Here is a 14241-nt window from a genome sequence, read left to right on the forward strand (position 1 = left end):
TGATTTAAAAAGTTTTCCTGTTACTCTCTGCTGTTTTTCTGCTAGAGTTGGGGATTTCTAACTTAGCTTATTCAGGTGATGTCACCTAAAATAGCAATGGCTCTGGGTGCTTTTCTCCATTAGACAAGCACTGCTGAAAATGTAGGTTAAAAGTTTCTATTACATAAATGAGATGATGTCTTAGAAAGTTTATTACTCCAGGGAACTTTGAGTCTACTTAACAGACACCTGAGGGGCATAAAGCAAAGGCTCCACAGACTATTTTTAGGGCCTTAATGAAAGAAGAGAAAACCATTCTGTCTGGGGTCCTGCCTTCACTCTCCATTTTGCACCATGTTGTAATTGATGGGGAGCCAAAAAAACTACAGAGGTCAAGAGCTCTTGTTACAAGATTTGAACCTCACGTGACAACTGTGATGGCAGCAGTATAACTTGACCTTCTTTTTTATTTTTAAGGGAAAAAAAACCCAAAAAACCAGTGAATTCAATTCTTAAAGATACTTTCAAGTTGTTCAGGCACCAGCACTTTGATACCTCTATAAAATCATCTACCAAGGCTGGGAAGAGAAAGAGAGATGTTTCACAGGAATGCTTTCACCAGAATGCTGGTGAAACTCAAAACATTCCTTATCTGGTCTTCACTGGTTTTAATTTTTCTTTCATTCTGTATAAGCCTTCTGCCTGTTTGGAGCTTCTTCTGGTAGATTCCTAAAGGTAAGTCAAGACTGCCTTTCTAGCTGTCACATTTTCCTCTCAGCTTTAGATATATGTGTTAGAAAGGATATATGGTTTAACTTCAATAGTACATTCGTCTATACTTCACTGATAGTTTTGGAGATGTTAGTTGGATTTTGTGAAAATGTGGATTGCTTTCTTTCTCAGTTTCCTTAAGGAGTGGCAGTGTAAGAAATCAATCCGTGAGATTTGTCTTCTTTTTAAATGATAGGTAGTCTCTTCCATTGAAATTAGATAGAAGTCAACAGATAACTATTAATTCAGGATATTTGTGTGATAAGGACACATAAGTTCAGGTGTTTTCCTGTTGTATCCATTATTTATTGCATTTCCACTAATCTCCGAACTGACCTGCAGTTGTGGGAAACAAACTCAGCTTTCCAGAATTCTCAAAGTTGCTTTTGCATGTAGGGACAAAGCGATTATCTGCAACACTATGAAGAATCACAGCAATACTTATTATATTTTTCTGAGGTCCAAACAAAGTTAATTGTTGCTGTGTGCCTAGTCTAGCAATAAAATAAAAAAAAAATTAAAATCTTGCTTATAAATTTTGAAACTTAAAATCTCATTTTAAAAACAAGCAATGATATCCTTAACAGTGAGATTCCCTGTTTAGCTGGAATAGGACACAAACAGTCTAGGAGGGTGTGGGAACAGAAATTGTGATGAAAACCAGTCTTCTTAAATTCCTTCTGTGGAAAGAATATCTTCTCCCTCACATCTCCTTCAATTAAAATTCTACTCATTTTTCTGCTAGACAAAGTGAATCTAGAAGGAGGTAGGCCCTCTTTTAGAGCCCTGCTTCCATGGGCTTTAGGAGTTCAGCTTCATTTTCCTGTGAGCATTAGTCAGCAAGTTACTTCTAGCTTAAAGATACTTTCTGCTGTGGAAGTATTTTCAATACTTTCAGGCCTGTTCCAACACTTTATAAATCACAAGAGAGATTGACCATACTTGAATCTTATTAAATTGACAGTCTCTAGCTTGGCGTTTGTTCTTTGTGCAGTTCATGTGTGACACAATGATCATAAAATGCCATGCCTCTCATTTTATTTAGTTTTCTAAAACTTCCTACTCCTCTTTTCCTCCACGTTGTTGTCAGGAAGACATGAAGTTATATTTTATAATCTTGGACTTAAGTTATTAACTGAAATTTAAATTAACTACTAAGCACATTTTAAGACAGAATTTTTGCTTTAATATGAAAAAGTGAAAGAACATAACATGTGTAGTTCATCTTCCTAAAGTACTTTTTACAGATGCTCCCAGTTGCATTTCCAGCTTTATTCTTAAAGATGAAGTGAGTCTGTTACTGACTTCAATTTTTTTCATGGAATTAATTGAATTAATAATTTGATAATTTAACTTAACCAGATTTTTGAAGTGCCAATATGTCTTGGACTGCAGAACTAAGCAATATGTGTCAGGGCAGAAAGGTGTTCACCAACAGTTATTGTTTTTTGGGGAACAAGGCAACAGGGGGTTGGCACAGCTGTGTTTAATTCAAATTTAATGCTAGTTTGATTCCTGAATTAGTTACTGTATTTTCAATATCCTAAAAGTATTGGAAACAAATAAACTGCACATCCTGGAAAATACATATGTGTAAGAAATATCAAATACTTCTCTTTTTCAAAACAGAAGCTAATATATTTGGTTCTTTTAACCAGTTTGTTTTCAATACTTTCTCTCAGGTGTAACTGTCAAAGCTGAAAAAGTATTTTGTTTGTTAGTGCTACCAAAACCAGCCCATTGACAAGGTTAGGTTCTTAGTCACACAAATACCAGGGGCAATTAAATTTCTATTTCAATCAATCTAGTCACTGAAAAGTTAATTTTTCATCTGTTTTTAAACACATTGCTGGAAAGTCAGCATGACGGAATTAAAAGTGATCGTAGTGTTGCAATGATGCATGCTGTCTCTCCAGATCTGGTCATACCATACTCAGCAGAGATATATATAATTGGGCTGCTTCAAGGGTATTTTCAGACTAATGTTTAAAACTGATGTATCACGTAGCAAATCGGTAATAACGATTGCACTGGAATACTATAGGGAATCGTAGTTGCAGGTGAGGTGATAATTCTTCTATTATAAAACATCAACTGAGTAGTGTTTATTTATTTTTGTGTTACTGTGGGTTAGAAAGACATCGTCTCTGAAGAGAAAGGATTTCCTCTTAGTAGTTGTTAATGCTCAGAGATTTCACAGCCCTATCATTTTGGAAATAAAATACTTGGCCCTCATAACAGGCTTCTTTTTTTGTATTTGCTTCTTCTATCGGTCTCTTATCATGCTGAAGATCTACCTCATGTGGTAAGATTACTCAATTCACACTTCTTCTTGATATATCAGGTATTGATGGATAACTTTCTAATGGCTCTTGCATCTCTGTGCAAATGAGATACCAAATTTTAGTGTTGGAGTTTCTGTGATTCTCAGGCTGCAGCCTGCCAGAAATGTGAAGTCTGCCTGTGGAGAGGGTTGCATGGCTGAGTGGCATTCTCCTGGAGCCATTTTGTGAGCCTGGTGGTACAGGTGTGTGGCCAGAATTAGGGATAGGCTAATGCTCTCCTGGGGACACAGCTTTAGTGACTTCTGCTGTTACATGCAAGCATCTCCCCAGTCAAATTTCTCTGTATAATCTTTTGGTAAAATCTTTTGGTAAAGCCTGATATAAATTGTGAGGGGAGGTAGGAGTAAGAGACACCCCAATAGACAGACACTCTTGTCTACTCTGTGAAATGTGGCTGGACAGCTTCTAGGGGAAAATGTCTTAAAAAATGGTGCATCATTTCTTCAAAAGAACCAAACACACTCCTCTGTCTGCCATGCACAGAGAAAGAAAAAGTATGCATGCAGGCAAGGGTATATGTGGGGAAAGACCTTTGCTTCCCTACTTTTGAAGACATGTCTTTATTTGATGCAAATAATGGATAAACTATTCAAGAATAATTAATCATCTAGAGATATTACTCATGTAATGAAACCAATGCTCTTGTATTTTTTTAACTATTATCTTTGTGGATTGCAGAAAGCAACATGATATGAGCCAAATCCATGTCCTCTGTACCTAGATTTTGAATGAGACATAAGACTCTTCAATTAGTTCAGGGAGATTATGAGAAGTTTATCAATCTATTGGATTTGAGATCTAAAATAATTCAGTAAAATTACACAGATAAAGTTTTACTAACACCTGCTAGGGTTAATTGAGTTATACATTAGCATTAAGCCCTCTTTTCCTTAAGGACACAGCAAACACAGATTACATTGACAGTCTGTGAAGCTTATTCCTTTCTCTGTAGACTATGGTTTGATATAACATTGCTGAGACTAGGATTAGATCATGTACCGATCAGAACCACCTGGTATTTTGCCTAAATGCAATGAATGGAGGATCTTGAATGTACTTTTTAAATTATTTTTATTTCTTCTTCATCTCTTCTCACATGAAATCATTTTGTATCAGCGAAAATTTTCATTTGACAAGATGGCTGTGAAGCTATCCTATACACATGACTGCACATAGGAGGTGGTGAACAACTGGTACTTCTTGTGAATGGATCATTCACTTTATAAGGTATGCTGGAGTTAAACACCAGAATTTTCTCTTTGTTCTTTTTTTTCCTTTTTTTTTCTTGTGGAAACAGTGTGAGGTTATCTATCAGCAGATAGAGTAAAGCAAAATCAAATAACTTTTTTAAAGTTAAGACCTGAAAAAATATGAGGAATAGCAAAACTCTTTCTGTGAAAATGAACCATATGGTATGTGTGTTCTTCAGCTTGTCAGAGTGTGTCAACATAAAGCAGAAAACCCAGCTAAAATAGGTATCTGAACTAAGTAACCACTTACACCCAGATGCAAAATATTTTATTCTTCTAGAGCTAAGTGGAAGCAAATTTTTCAATTAATTATAAATGACATATCAGGCTAGGGTTCAGTGGGCTCCTTGGTGTTGCCTATCATGTTGTCCTTCCTGTGGAGTCCCAGGGCAGCATTATGTTGTTCCTGTTACAGAAAGAAAGATACACAAGTACACAGTGCACAGGCACATTCCAGCCATTGTGCTCTGCACCAGCCATTTGAAACAAAGCTATTGAACAGAGGACAAAAATCCATCCACATACAAGCTGAAGAAATAAAACAAATTCATGACTGTATCTGCATCTGCTTCAGGAACATATGCCATGCAGCATATAAGACTGATTGACAATATAAATTTTGTAACCAGAAATTGTGTCAGCTGGATGCAGTTATACGGAAATTACTGCTTACATGCTTCTGAGTCCATCATCTTTATTTGGTTGTCAGGTATAAACAGTGATAAACTGAGGCAATTGTCAGTGTTAAAGATTTACAGAAAATGGACAGTCATAATGACAGCATCTTGCAGGCAAGTCTTGTCAAGTCAGGCAAAGTATTTAATATCATACATTTTTTATCTAGTATTCCTTAAACACCGCTGCTTCATCAAACTAATGGGAAACAAAATTTACCTGTCTTTGTTCTGATACATTCTGAAAATCTCTTTTACCTCCACTATGACTTAGACTATTAAAATAAGTAAGTCTTGATTAAATCTTGTGGTTAATGTTTTTACTGACTGTAAGCTTTTAATGCACACTCATTGAAGTTGAATAACAAAAATACCTATTTAATTCTATTGTGTAATCTGACTTAAACGCAAAATTTTATTCTTAGCAGAGGTTTTAGAACAAAAAATCAGCTGAGACTTGGTGATCAAACTAAAGGAAAAAGTATCAGTTTTTTCTGCCTTTTGTTATATTTTCTTTTTAGGGATTGATAATATAAAAAGGGGAGGAAAAATTATTCTTAGTGTGTCATAAGGTTTTAGTGTGTCATAAAATTTAAGTGTGTCATAAGGTTTGTTGTTTTCTGTAGTCATATGTCATCACCAGGAAACATCAGGATTATTTTCGTAGCTGTAGCTTTTAACACGTAAGTCACAAATGAGAGCTTCCCTGGACTAAAGCCACAAAAATCTTTTTGCCTTCAATACAGATTACTGTTTTGACATTTTAGCTCTAAAAATTGTGAAGAGCAGATGAAATGATGAATTACTCAATCGCTGATTTTAAGACAATTTAAAGTCTCAGTAGTTTAAGATGAGAGAAACAATTTAAACTGCATTGTAGCTTGAATTTAATGGGTTTATGAGGAAGATGAGAGTTCTAACCATATCTTTGCCAGGGTTTTGATTGTTCCTTTGTTTCTAGGTGTGTTGATGGTAAATCAAACCAGATTGGCAACTCTTTCTGAAGTTTAATGCCTTGAACCATCCACAGATGGCTTTTATAATTATCAGGGCTATATATAAGCAAATTATGTCAACTATGCATAAATGCTAAAAGAAGTAGCCTAGTGGAGTCCCCCAGATATCTTATCCTCAAAATCCATTTCTAAAAAGTATGATCCAAAGGGGGGTGTGTGTGCAACAAGACATAATGGTATTGAATAGATGGCGACAGGAGGGAGAAAAGGCAGAGGACACTTCTAAGGTGTGATGAAGAAATTTGTTTAGAATACCCCGTCACCTGATGTTTAAAATAATTGATCTATTGGTAGAGTAAGCATCTTGCAACTGAATTTATGGCAGAGGAATAAGGATGATAAATCATATTCAGTGGGGTTTAAAAGAAAATTCATTAGACAAAATGACATAAAATCAATAAAATAATTCAGCTTGGAAACAAACAAAAATTCAGCCTAGAAACATAGCAGTGAGGGTCAGAAAACATGCAGCAGAAATACTGCTACTTGTTAAATTAAACTGTGCACATAATGGAGTTTCAGATGGAAGTCTGGCCCTGCTCAGCCTCTCTGTGAGAAATGTGGACACTACTACAGATCATGTCATTTCCAGCCAGCTATTATAGCCTGAAGGTGCTAGGTTTTCATAAGACACTCATAATTCTGACAGAAATTGGGCTCTGTTGAGGTGGAATAGACTTATAAATTTTACGTATTTACAGAGAAGAAACATTGTTAGCAAAGCCAATCTGTCATGGCCCTGATGCAGCAGCAGTTCAGGCACAACAAAGCCTCTGAATACTGACTGCTCCCTATCTAGTTCAGCATATTATGCTTTCATTTCAGTCAGAGGTTGCAGAATCGGGTCACTGCAGCTGCCCTGGATTTTTCACTATGGAGAGGAAATGCTGAAGGCATTTTGGCAGGATCAGAACCCAAAACCTCTGGGTTCTTGTGGGGCACTGAGGGTTCTTGCAGCACTGAGGGTTCTTGTATCTGGCTCAGTGTCGGACACAAAGCTGTCAGACATGCACCCTGAGACGGTTACGCTGTGAATCAAACTGAGGTCAACAAGGACTGGGAAGGCTTCCAGAGGTATTGAGTCGGAGCACACTACTTGGCCCTAAAACATTGCCATATCTATAATTTCTTGTATGATTTAATTCACTAGCTTTGATTTCCCCTAATTTTTCTGTGATTAAGACATAATTGCTCAATCAATAGAATATAGTAACACCATAGAAACCCATTCTTGTGCAATAAAGGAAAAAGAATTCCCCTTTAAATTCTTCATAAAGTAGTACCAATCAAAAATGAAAAAGGAAATAAAGTTTTATTGTGCAAAATATAAGCAGGGAGATAGAACTGATAGGAAAGAAATATTGTTTTCTTAAAAGCAGTGGGAATTCAGTAGCAGTCTGTACTCACACCCCCGAAAACCAACCCAATCCTGAGCTGCATCAAAAGCAATGTGACCAACAGGGTAAGAGAGTAATTTCTGCCTCTCTAGTAATATGTCCATCTTTGGGATCCCCAACACAAGAAGGATATGTATCTGTTGGAAGGAGTTCAGAGGAAGGCCACAAAGATTATCCAAGGGTTGGAGCACCTCTCCTATAAAAACAGGTTGAGACATTTGGGATTGTTCAGCCTGAAGAAGAGACGGCTCTAGGGAGATCTCACTGAGACTTTCCAGTACCAAAAAGGGTTTTTTTTTAAAAAAGAGGAGTGCTACAACAGCAGAGTGAAGGTTTTAAACTGAAAGAGCAGAGATTTAGATTAGATCTTTGAAGGCAATTCTTTAGTGTGAGGTGGTGAGACATGCAAAGAAGTTTCCCAGAGGAGCTGTGGGTGCCCTCTTCCTGGAACTGTTCACGGCCAAGCTGGATGGGGCTATGAGCAACACAATCTAATGGGTCACATCCCTGCCCATCACGGGAGTATTTGAGCTACGTGACTTTTAAGACCCCTTTCAACACAAATCATTATATCATTCTATGAATTTCATTATGAAATATATTAATATGTTTTCTTGACAGTGTTCAAGTCATTCAATGTTAGATGATACTTCATGTCCCCTATACTTTGCATGGAATTTCCAAAGGTGTTCCTCTGGGATAGAGCCCTCTCAAAACAGGAAATCCTGTGAAAATGTGGATGTCTCATGTCCTTTCACTGTGAAAATTCCACATGTTGTATCTGGTTTTTTGCATGGGCACAGGGCCTTTTGGAAAAGGAGATAGATGTTACTATGCCTCAAAGGAGGCATAGTAACATCTACCTAGTGTTTCTTTTGCTAAAATTTAAGTGTCACAACAATACTGACATAGCCCCAGCAGAGCAGTCTGGTGTTCAAAGGCCAGTTTTCATAGGTGGGAATGTAGTCTTGAAATAACTCACCTGAGCTCTCTGGCAGTGTAACATGATTTGCACTTGTTATCTTACACTTAGAAATATTGCAGAATTCCCTAGAAAATATTTACTTCAAAATGTGGCAGATACACACAAAAGCTGATGTTATTAAAATAGGAATGGATTGCTTTCAAAACAGATGAATTTTTACTTCTAATCAGCACATAAAAATAGTTAAAACCACTTACTTCCTGGGATGTTCTATGATCTTTTAAATATAATACTAAAACTAATGTCTTCAACCAAGAGAAGTTACTTTTCCCTGTGTTGGCTAGATTTAAAGTGTTGGCTATATTATAAAGAAACATTAATTAAAAGAAATTATATCTGATGGAGGCCATCTTGAGCGTTACTAAGACAGCTGAATACACAGAAAGAGGATCAGTGACTGTTTACAGCAAAAAGATTAAAATATCTTTCATTGAAAAGACACTTTATGAAAATATATTTGAGCTTGCAGCTGGACAACAGAACTAAATTTTATTGCTGATCAGCCCAAAAAGGAAGTGGTAAATGTTGTGTGCTGGCTTTGAAGGTGAAAGTCTTCTCTCTTGACCTGTGGGACTAACTGCGTCTCATTCTCTTAACCTTTCACCAAGGCAATGGTGGAGCAGTATCACAGGCAGCATCAGAAGTCCCCATCATTAAATGACTCAGAAAGTGATAAAGTAGTAAAGGCTCAGGGGATTAATGGTTCTCTTTTTGCCTGCTTCTCTTTTTTTTCTTTTTTTTTTCTTTTTTTTTTTTTTTGTTAATCAGGTCTTTAACAGGGAACTGCATTTGAAACATGACAGTACTTGTCTATAGCAGGCAAAAGGGTTATTTGCTGAGAATAACCCTTTTGGACACAACCAGAATCATGTGATTCGGATTTGTAGTTTGCTAGCTTGATGCCAGGGTAACACTGGGGCAAATATTGTCCCTAAATTCATGAACACTCGTCAAACAGTGTGCTGACTCCTCAGCCCATTATATTGCCTGCTATTTGGAAAACCCCTGCAGAATGGAGAAGGTAGCTAAACATTGTTATGTTACAAAAATGAAGATAATCTCAAGTGCTACTTAACATACTTAAAAAAACATTCACTAGGAGATAGACTCCAAGGACAAGTAAAATGTAACTTCCTGTTAAAAGGATTAGTTCAGGTACAACAGAATGTTATCATCCTTTAGTTTCATAAGTTTCGGTCTTCAAATACAGAGCTGCAGAATTTCATGTACATTCAGCAGAAAGCACTGCAGGAAAAGATCAAAGCAATCAGTTATTTTTTGGTGTTTTTAAGTACAAATTGAAATATTCTTAGGAAAGAAGTCTTAGGTTTAAATGCATGTCAAAACTGAGTTGATTTTGTTAGAAATAAAACCACCTTAACTGCAAAAAAACCTTATTTTAGAAATGCACTATTTGTTGTCAACAAAACTGTTTATGCCTGTAAAAGTGAGTAAAAAAAAGGATAGTTTTGATTCTCTGACAGAAGACTGACTGAATGATTCGGTGAAAGAGAACAAGCACTCACAGTTTGATACTCACTGGCAACATTTTTTCTTCCCAAGAGAAACTGTTCAGCCTGGGATGTTTGTCAAAATATTTTCTTTCCAATAAATCCCACTCTAAGTTTCTCTCGGTATTGTCAGTCCCAGAGAAAACTGCAGAAAATCTTAATTTCCCTGCAGACACTGCAGTTATAAATCAGTAAGATGAAGGAAAGGCAAAACCCTAAGGCAATTATTTCTTGTTTTTAATCGGCATGTCCTGCCTGCAAGGTATTTGCCATGACATTGGCATTGGCAGACCATTAAGAAAATGCTGAGAACATAAAAGGGTATACTTCCTTTATTGACAGTCTTCCACCTTGGGAGCTGGCAATCAGCTCAGTACACTTGGTGCAAGACTCTATTATCTCTCTTGAGCACTCCATGAAGTTTCTAGGAGCTCTGTTGTATTGACATAGGGTGATTCCCACAGCACAAAGTTACTTTTGGTGATGCGTGAAATGGGGTTTTTTTTCTGTTACTCCTGACCAGGTGACCCTATCAATAAGAGCCTGCCTGCTTCAGGGCTGTCCCTGTTGGAAGCTTCAGTACTGAAATCAGAATAGACACAAGATCTAACCTTTAGATTTGTCTCAGCAGGGAAATTGTAGTTGTGCAGTATAGAGACGCTACCAAAGGTGTGTGGTGCCTGCTCATGGCAACAGCAGAGGAATTCCACTTGGATCTGTCTCACATGTTACCCAGTAGTCCATCTTTGTGTGTGTAGAAGTGTTATGGTGAATGCTTTGGAATAATACTGATATTAGTTGTCACAGGGTAAAAGTAATCTTGAGAACTTATTTGAAATATACTGTTATTTTGACATATGTTCTTCTCCCTCCCAAAAATCACTTGATCTAATTTTTACCCCAAGACTATTTTATATAAAAATCTCATTAGGTTGTAGAGAAATCTAGCAGATATTGAATGACTTTCTGATTTCAGTAGTGCTGCCATGATCATGATGATTATTTCTCCTTTGACATTAAATGACAATATTAGAATTTAAAAAAACATAAATGAAGGTGAGGGTTCATTTTTATTTTTAAGATATAGAGTGCACTTTATTCTGAAGTCTTCTGAAAGCCATGTTTCATGTGACCTTACAATGTGATAAACAGCTCCATTAACTGCTGAAATTCCTGTCCTGAAAGTCATCAACACAGGAAGAGAGCATTCATCTCTATTCCATCTCATTTCCATAATCCTTTTTAACACCTAATGCATAATAAAAAAAAATCAAACTATTTATCTAGCTTTTCCCCCTCCTTTCTCTCCTTCTGTTCTCCTCTTGCTATTTTGCAGGAATGATTTATCCTCTAGATGAATGCTTTACTGTTTAATTACAGGAAGCTTAACTGAGATATGAATAATCCAATAAAAGAAGAGATCCATTCCTACTGCTTCTTTTGTTGTCAGCATCTGATTTGCTAGCACTTGTCAGGTGCTTGCTGATGACTAGAGAAATAATATAAAATACCAATTAGTTGTTATTGAGGTCAGAAGAAATTCAAGAAAACTGTATTTCCAAGGTATAACATCTCTGTTTCTATAAACATCAATTTACTGCAGCTTTTAAAGTGAAAGCTTAGTTGTTTTCTTATTATATATATTAAAAAGTACCAAAGGAGGCATTGTGTATCTACTTTGATATGAAATACCTGTGGGAAGTAAGTGCAGAGAATTACTGGGCAAGTCTGTCTTCTAGGATAGTTTGCTTTTAAATATCACAGTATTTTATTTATGATCATCTTTATTTTTTAAATTTATCTCAAGACATTAAGCACAAGTTCACAAAGCATTTTAAAGGATACATTCAAGTATCATCTATTGTGATTAATAAAATTTAGGAGTCACAGAGAGTGAAAAAAGTGTTATTTACGTTTTAATATGAAATAAAACTTGATTATAAACAGTTGTGTTCTATGCTAAAAAGCAGAAAATTTCCACTTAGAATGACAGAATATCCTGAAATGGAACGGACTTGTGAGGATCATTGAGTCCAGCTCTTGACTCTACACAAGGCAATCTACAAGTTAGACTTCTCACCTAAGTCCACGTACAAATGTTTCTTGGGCACAGAGAAACTTGCGGCCACAACCATGTCCTGGGGGTCAGCTTTTTCAGTGCTTTATCCCCAAATTTGTATGATATGTTAAAGACAGTAACTGATACATGAAAGTAATTAATTTTCAGTATGTTTAATGAAGTTTAATCTTCAGCAAAGCAGCCTTATGGCCCAGTTGGAATTAACATTTAGTTTTATTTTAGCTTTAATAATTTACCTGCATGAATACGCTTGGAAATTCTCATCACTTAACTATTTATTGGTATTTCAACTAAACCCTGGAAAATCAGATATAAAAACATAACCACTTTTTGTTGGATTGATCTCTTTGTGATATGTACTCCTCTGCATTTTCATTCTGCATTGCTGAACTGCTATTGCATGCAAAGGAGGGGAATTGTTCTCAGACTCCTAAATTTGGTTTTAGTAATACCTGTTTAAAGGTTTCTGATTTAACCCACCTCTTTCACATTTATGCAAAATTGATTTCTCCTTCAGATGCTTAGGTGAGAGTTCCATACAGCTAATGAACCGGCACTTCTGTGGGACAGTGCTACTTGAATATGATGTCAAAGAAACATTTTACAGTTTCCTCTACAAACATCATAAAGTCAACAATTAACATTACAGTAATAAATATATATATTTGAATATTTTTTTTCCTATCTTATTTGAAACAGCAGGAAGGAGTGATGCAGGGGATCTGATCCCTGACCCTCTTAAAAGAAATAGGTTCTTCACCCTAGAGATTCTGGTCCTTACAGTTTCTTTCAGTTTTCTTCTCAAAGCTCTTGTTCTCCTAGTATGCTAGGGAAGTTTTCACCCTTCCTTTGAATAATCATGGTTTCTAGATAAGAAGGGATAACCTACACTCACCAAAATGACTATAATGATCTGTTTAATATTCGGACATTTTAGCCATTTTTGTGAGGTTCATCAAGTCCTAATGGTTCATCTGCTATCCCAGCTGAAGGGTGAAGCCTAATCAGGATGTACCTGAGGGTTTTTTTTGCACGTACCAGAAGTTGTATTTGTTTAGTACCTTTAAACTGTTTTCTCAGCAGGCCTGCTACCACAGTGTATCAAGCAGTGCTTCCTCAGAAGGGAGCCTGGCATTTAATTAGTTAACATTGATAGAGCAGTAGGATAATCTTGATTACCACTCAATGCTATATAAGTAGCAACAGATGCTGCTTGTTATAAACAGATGACTGTTATTATTGTTTTAGATAGGCAGACAACCATATGTCTCAAGACTTCATAATTTTATATATGCAGCAGTAATTTGCATGAGAACCTCCTTTTCCTCATTAAATTACTGGGAGAGGTCATTGCTGTGGTCATTTTTACAGACAAAGTACTTGGAAAAACAGGCAGTGCAAATGATATGAATCATAAAAACATCTAATCTCCAAATTATTGCAATTCACTTGGAGATAATTATAATAGCTATGGTTGGTTAGTTTTTGATTTGTTATGTTTTTCCAACAATTTTACTAAAAGTAATTAAATTTGGTGTTGCTTGATCTAACTATTGAATTTATTCCTAAAATAGATGTACTTTTAACTCTTTCTGAGCTTATTTAAAGATCTTATGTTTCAATAGCAATCTTTCAATCCATCTATTTGTATGTGTAAAACAATTGCAATAGATAAGATGCAGAATGGAATATTAATGAAACAGTGAGCAGTTCATAAATTACTTTTACTTTCATTAATGTATATATGAAAGTAATGCTTACTCTGAGCTTGTCAGCAGTTAGGTTTGTTTGGGATCAGAATAAAAATCTCCCCTGCATTGGGTTATGTAACCCAGATATTAAAATATTTTTGATCTCTTTTTAAAGCTAAGTGTAATACTTAAAAAAAAATGCTTTCATCTCTTATGTACATTTAAGAAGCATTCTTTCTTATATTGAATTTAAAAATTATGATAAAGAAATGCTCAAACAGAATCAAGACTAACATAAGCAAACTGTCAGTAACAAAATAAATACCTATACAAGAAAAAATAGTAAACGCTGCAAAGCTCAAGTTGCAGAGATTACTATCATTTCTTCATCTGCAATGTGAATATAATGAAATTGAAATTTAAAAATTGAAGTACATTGAAAAATTGAAAGTAAAAGATCAAATTAAAAAAAGTTATTTTGAGCCTCTCATATTTTAATGAGCTGAAACAGAATGTAGAGGCTTACACAGAATGTTATTGGT

The sequence above is a fragment of the Agelaius phoeniceus genome, chromosome Z, assembly GCF_051311805.1.
Source record: "Agelaius phoeniceus isolate bAgePho1 chromosome Z, bAgePho1.hap1, whole genome shotgun sequence".
Classification (NCBI taxonomy): domain Eukaryota; kingdom Metazoa; phylum Chordata; class Aves; order Passeriformes; family Icteridae; genus Agelaius; species Agelaius phoeniceus.